This window comes from Musca domestica, unplaced genomic scaffold (assembly GCF_030504385.1).
Source record: "Musca domestica strain aabys unplaced genomic scaffold, Musca_domestica.polishedcontigs.V.1.1 43, whole genome shotgun sequence".
Taxonomy (NCBI): domain Eukaryota; kingdom Metazoa; phylum Arthropoda; class Insecta; order Diptera; family Muscidae; genus Musca; species Musca domestica.
Window position 1 is genome coordinate 838,524 of NW_026712332.1, and position 7,051 is coordinate 845,574.

Sequence of the window (7,051 nt, forward strand, 5' to 3'; positions counted from 1 at the left end):
TTCTTTCATGAATTTGTTGTTCTAACTTTGCATGTATCGCCATCTAGATATGAATTAAAATTGTTATAGAACAGGGTAACACAGAAATATTATTAATTTATACCCTGAGCTACCTGTTACTTTTATGAAACATTGACCAGCTTCGTTGATATTTAACAAATACTTTTATATTGACAGAAATTTTTGTTGATTCTGGGAAAGATAAAAAATTGGGCTTTTTAATTAAAAATAATAATAAATAAATTAGAGAAATGCAAAACTTGTTAAAATATATAAAAAAAGATTTAAAAATGTTGACACATCAATGTCCCAAGCGTTGATGCATTTCCAATAAGACAGTCGATAACTTAAGCCAGTCAAAAAGGCGTTTTATATATTCTTATCTTAAGGTACAACAGAACTGCACTATAAAGAAAATATATAAGAATAGGCCATAATTTATCTAGTATATTTTCCTTAAAATTTAGAAAATTGTTTGCAGCACCTAAAAATATACTTTAAAAATATACACAATGTAATATGTAAAAAAAATCACTTTAATTGTGACTCTAACATGATGCGTAAATTGGCCTGAACCTGTTTTGCTAATACACGCCTACACATTGAACTCATTATCTACTTATATTTCATTAGGTAGTAAATTATTGTAACTAACAGGTTGTGCAATATCTTAGACCAATAATTGGTAGCCTTGTATTTCCTATTCGTTTGCGACAATTAAACATAATACACAATATTTGCGGTTATATATGTACATTTGTTTGTACTTAGTGTATAAAGGAAAACACGCTGACACGCATGTGAAATTAGTCGGCCTACTGCTTATACACGTTCCTATTGTGTAAGCAAGAACACCTGAACGTCCGGTGTAGAAGAAAATGTAAACATTACAGTTACAGTTCCCAGCGAACATGATTTAATTCAAACATTACACAGTGCAACATTTTCATCAGGAAAATATTTAATCGATTGCTACAATATGATTTCCTATGTATATAAAAGTTCCAAGCATGGTACAATAAGGAAGAAGAACAGCTTCGTAAAATGACAGAGGTACAGCCCTGAGTCTATGCCCGCTTCCTGTCAGAATTATTCAAAATAATATGCAACAAGTTGTTTTTATTTATTTAATATTTTCTTCATTTGAAAATAGCTCAAAAAATGAATGAAATGCGGATTTTTTTTTTTTTTTCAAAAATATGATCCAAACTGCCCAATCTTTTAATTTCATGGCGAAGCTAAAAGATTTTCCAATCATTGATTTTTAAAATATTGTGTTCTTATTTTTCAAAACAATAGTTATATACAAAAAAATGGAAGAAGTGATACACACTTAAGGTTAGCATACATAAAACGTTTTTTGAATGCCTTAAGTCATCTGCTGGCTTCTTCGGAAAAGATCAGGGACGAAGGGACAAAAATTGAACTAAGTCAACCTAAAACTCCTTGGTTCCTCTACGAAGAAGCCAGCCGATGACTTAAGCCACTCCGAAAAGCCTTTTATGTACTCTCACCTTTGAAAAAAACCTTACCTTACCTTACCTTTTTTTTGTACCAATGTTCCAAGTTGTTTTTATAAAGCAACTAAAACGAGATTAAGGGTTGGAATACATTAAGCGCTTATTTGATTTGCTTAAGTCATCGGCTGGCTTCTTGGTAGAGGAACAAATGAATTTCAGGTTGACTTAGTTCGATTTTGGCCCTAGGCTCCCTTGTTCATTTCCGAAGAAGCCAGCCAAATAAGCGCTTTATGTATACCCACCTTAAGACCGATTGTTTCGAAAAAAAAAAAACAAAACAAAATTCTTATATTTTTGTAATTGTTATGACGAAATGACAACTAGTTATAGATGGTACCTACATCGATTGCTGGGTGTTCCACATATGTTTATTATATACGGACATATATGTAACAGCGTAGTATCATAAAAACAGACACAGCAGAACATTGAACTTGTGAGAAGGATTAGCGGCCGTGTAAAAAAACATCAAACAACGAGTCATCAAACGTAACTGTCATGTAAGACAGACAGAGGTTTAAGACCCTATGCATATACATATGAACATCGGAAAATTGTTTATCGATTGTAAAATAACACCTAGATGCACATTGTCTGCGTCACAGTTTTTCATGAAAACTGAAATTGCGTGACATAATGAGAGAGATAATGGAAAACGCATCAAATGAGACAATATTAGCATGTCACATTTAAGTTGATGCAAAATTGTCAGGCTTAATTCCATTATTGTTGTTGCAATAGCAAGTTTATACAGGGTAAGATAAAAAAAACTGCAATAAAGTCAACTGCCATCATTTTTACATTTTTTTAATGTTATTGAATGAAAGCAAAAAATATCGGAAATGGCATCAAATTTTAGAATAAGTTTTGATTTGTTCGAATTGGACACCTTTGGCACGTATTATGGCCTTCAAACGGCCAATGAAACCGTCACACGCTGCCCGAATGTTGCTCTGCAGTATTTTGGCCCATTCCCGACAAAGCGCTTGCTTGAGGTGATCGACTCTTTGGTATTTTTTAGTACCAACATTGCTTTCCAAAATACTCCAGACACAATAGTTCAACGGATTGGAGTCCAGAGATTTTGGTGGCCATTGTTCGCTGGAAATGAAGCGAGGAACCTCATTTTATAAACATTCTCGGATGGCGCGTGCTGAATGCGATGGTGCTGATTCCTGTTGGAATGTCCAAGGTCTGCGGCCAAAATGTTTGCGTGCCCAAGGCTTTAATACACCCTCCAGAATATTTTCGCGATAATATTCGGCATTTGTTCTGATGCCACGGTCGATTAATACGAGCGGAGAGCGACCATCGGCTGTTATGGCGGCCCACACCATCACCATGGCCGGCGCTTGAGTTATGGTGGCCAAACAAAGGTGCATATTTTCAGCTGACCTCTTTGGCATTTAAATACAATAATTTTGTTTGTTTACAAACTGCTGGACAACGAATGTTTTCTGATCGGAGAAAACCAAATTCGGCAGTTCATCACATTCGGCGAAGTAACTCTTTAGCCTTTTGAGTCTATTTTCTTTCCGTTGCGGTGTAAGTTCTTGCACTTTTTGGAATTTCATTGGCTTAACCCCGAGCTCATTTTTCAATATTTGCCGAATGGAATTTTGCGATATGTTCAGCTCACGAGCCATTTTTCGCCACTGCGACGCGGGTTTCGATCAAGTATTTACTTTTGATGGTTAACCCATTGGCTTAAATAGATCTGGTGTGCCGCTCAGCTGATTTTTGTTTACGAATACATACATAGCCAAAAGAGAGTGCAAAATATAGACAAGAATGATGGAGAGATAAACTTAATAAATAAATCCAATTTATGTTCGAAAGCGCATATTGGCTAGTCAATTTAAATCGACTCGATTTCTAAATATATAAGTGTTAAAGTCTTACTTGTTTTGGCAAGTTTAAAATGGTATAAAATGTCAATCAGCTGATCTTTGTTTAGGAATACATAAAACGCTTTTTTGACTGGCTTAAGTCATCGTCTGGTGTCTTTGCAGGGGAACCATGGTAGAAGTAATAGGTAGACGCATCGACACAGCTGTTGGGACAATGAACTGTCAAAGCAATTTTGGAATTGAAAATGTTGAATGAGAAATTATTTAAATTTGTAAAAATTGTTGAAAAACGCGAATTATAATAGCCTCCGAATGACTTAGTATAAGAAAACATATAAAAATCTACTTATCTACTTGAAAAAACATTTAAATTTTTTTGACATATCAATGCTTCCAAGCGTTGATGCATCTACCTGTATTCTTCTGCCATGAGAGGAACAAAGGAGTTTTAGGTTGACTTAGTTCGATTTTGGCCCTATGCTCCTTTGTTCTTTGTGAAGTCATCTCACGCCATGTATTCTCACATTTGATTACTTAATACAGTCAAAAAAGCGTAAGGTGAGAACCTTTATGAAAAAATTGTAATCAACTGGTGGCTCTACCTTACCTTTTTATCATACCGTTGTTACCTCATAGTAGAATTAAGAAGGTAAAGTCATGCAAACATATATTTTAATTTTTTTTTTTCAAAATTATTCATTTGACAACATCTTATTGTCAAAATTTGTATTTACAAATTCTTGTATACACAGAAATCAGAAATGTGAACCTTTTCTATTCAGTGAAATTTGGCAAGGTAAATTACAGAAAATGCAGGGAAGGATAGTCGTATTTTAAATAAATTTACCTTTTTCATTTTACAATTGGTTACCTGTAGCTTTTTAAACATCTAATGAGATATCCTAATACAAATCTCAGACAAACAATTTTGCTTTTAGTATCAAGTGCTGTCATAATTGTTGTTCTCACATATGTACAAATTTATATTGTAACCAGTATATTTGTGTAAAATATCAAATATTAATTACAGTGACAACAACAACAACAAAACAGCATTTCATTCTATATAATCACAGACGCGTATTAGTTTTCAAGTTTAAACATTTCAAATGATTTTTTAAATGTGCTAAGTGCATACTGAACACACACATGTATTCATCTAAACACATCAACATGTGACAGCAGCATGAAATAAAATATCGCTCATTTACTTGAAGAGTGGCATGCGTTTTTTGAGTTAGCAATTGCAATTCTTTCAAATTTTCATGATATCTATAGAGATAGATAAGGTGGTAGATAGTACATACATTTTTTGTCTGGCTTAAGTCAGCGACTGGCTTCTTCGTAGAGGAACGAAGAAGTTTTAGGTTGACTTAGTTCGATGTGGCCCTACACTTCTTTCTCACCTTAATGGTGAGAATACATAAAACGCTTTTTGAATGGCTTAAGTCAATGGCTGGATTCTTCGGAAATGAACAACGGAGCCTAGGGTCAAAATCGAACTAAAACTCCTTTGTCCTCTACCAAGGTAGATCTACTAGGTAGTCACATCACCCCAGCTGACGGCACCTTAAATGTCAAAACAAGTTGTTGTAATGCTGTATTCACCCTAAATGAATGCAACACAAAAACAAAGAGCAAGTTTAGAGTGAATTACCAGCAACCAATGAAACGTGAGAATTGTCCATGGCTTGGAGCTATATTCCAGAATCACTGTAATCAAAGGTTTCTTCATTTAGAAAATCTTTGGTGGCATCCAAGCCGCTGTAACGAAGGCTTGCAGCAGTGTATGGGTCCATGCAACCTCTTTACGGCCTGACTCTGTTGTATAGCCTTTTTACTTTACTACTCCAACTTTTCACGAGAGCTATGACTCAGTTGGTCTTATCCAAAATTCCACTAGCCGCAGCTCCACCAGCCTTCTGTTGTCTGTGAAAACTCTTTTTATGGTTTAGGGAATTTGCACAACAAAAGTTACTTTGTTGTAGCAATTCGCCGATGCGGTTACCTGTTAAATCTACCTTGTACTCTACGAAGAAGCCAGTCGATGACTTAAGCCAGCCAAATAAGCGCTTAAGGTGCAAGTACATAAAAATCTTGAAATCATTGAAATAATGGAAAATGATGGCAGGGTTTAAGTAAGTTTAAGTAATAGTAATTCGTTTATGAAATGTCACAAAATATGCCTAGCCATAACTTCAAGCTTCTTATGTACTTACACCTTTAATGTATTCCCACCTCTAGAGCTTTTTTCCGAGGTAACCTTCATTTGGAATATTTATTTGAGGTATATACAATGGAATTGATAATTTAAACCGACTGGGATTTTTAAATCGTTTACAACGTAAACGTACTATTAAATACCTTGCACGGAAATTTTCTACCCTCCACCATTTTATGGAGGGTATACTAAGTTCGTCATTCCGTTTGTAACTCATCGAAATTATCATTTTAGACCCAACAAGGTATATATATTCTTGATCAGCGTAAAATTCTAAGACAATTTAGATGTCCGTCTGTCTGTTGTAATAACGCCATCTTTCGAACGAATTGAGACCACGTTTTCGTATAGCCCAATATAATGGTACCTCCCGATATTCAGTATTTTCATGATTTTAGCGTCATTATACACCAGAATTGTTTCATCTTTGGTATTTGATGTTCGTAATGGATACTACAGCCTAAGACAGAAAATTGTCTATGCAGGTCTAGGTCTTCGTATAGGCCCCATACATCATATATTCGGTATTTTGATGATTTTAGCGACTTTATTCATCGGAGCCGTAGATCATACTCTATAACTCTATCTTCTATCTTCACTCCCTTCTATCAACCATTCCTTCCTTTTTTCTTACTATTCTTTCTAGGATGAACACAATGGACCTATAGGTCTCCGAGTGGACGGGTACCAAACGGTAGCTGTGAGTTCTTTAACCTAACCTAACTTTATTCACCGGAGATGTTTCAAATTTCGTATTTAGAGTTCGTAATGGGAACTACAGTCTATGACAGAAAATTGTCTATGCAGGTCCAGGTCTTCGTATAGCTCCGATATAACGGTACCACCCTATACACGGTATTTCGATGATTATTTTAGCGTCATTATTCACCGTTTATTTCAAGTTTCGAATTTGAATATGGCGTTGCCTATGTAGGTCCACGTCGCATAGACCCTAATATAACGATTGTATTCGGTATTTTTAGATTTTAACAGAATTTTTAACGGATTTTATTTTTTGAAAATTAGTTCCAAATGGTGAAGGGTATTCAAAGTTCGGCCCGGTCGAACTTACTGCTTTTTAACTTGTTCAAAATAATTTTTTTTAAATTCCTTACCCAAATATACATCACTAGAAGGAGAAGAAGGAGAGTTGTAAGTGATTGTCTATGTTAACAGACGACTTCCAGTATCGGTTTTCAACAATTGTTATACATTATAGGGTAACCAGACACATCTATTAAATATTTTTTTACGTTTTCTTTACCTCATGTTGGAAGGTATTAAAAGTTCGGCCCAGCCAAACTTAACACTTTTTGCTTGTTAAAGTTATTTTATTTTTAAAATTGCCAAGATTTATGGCTATATATCGCAAATAAAATCTAAAAACGTTAATAGAACGTGTTCATACACACGTACATGGATATATTTCGTTAAAAACAGGGACCAATTTCCAACACTCT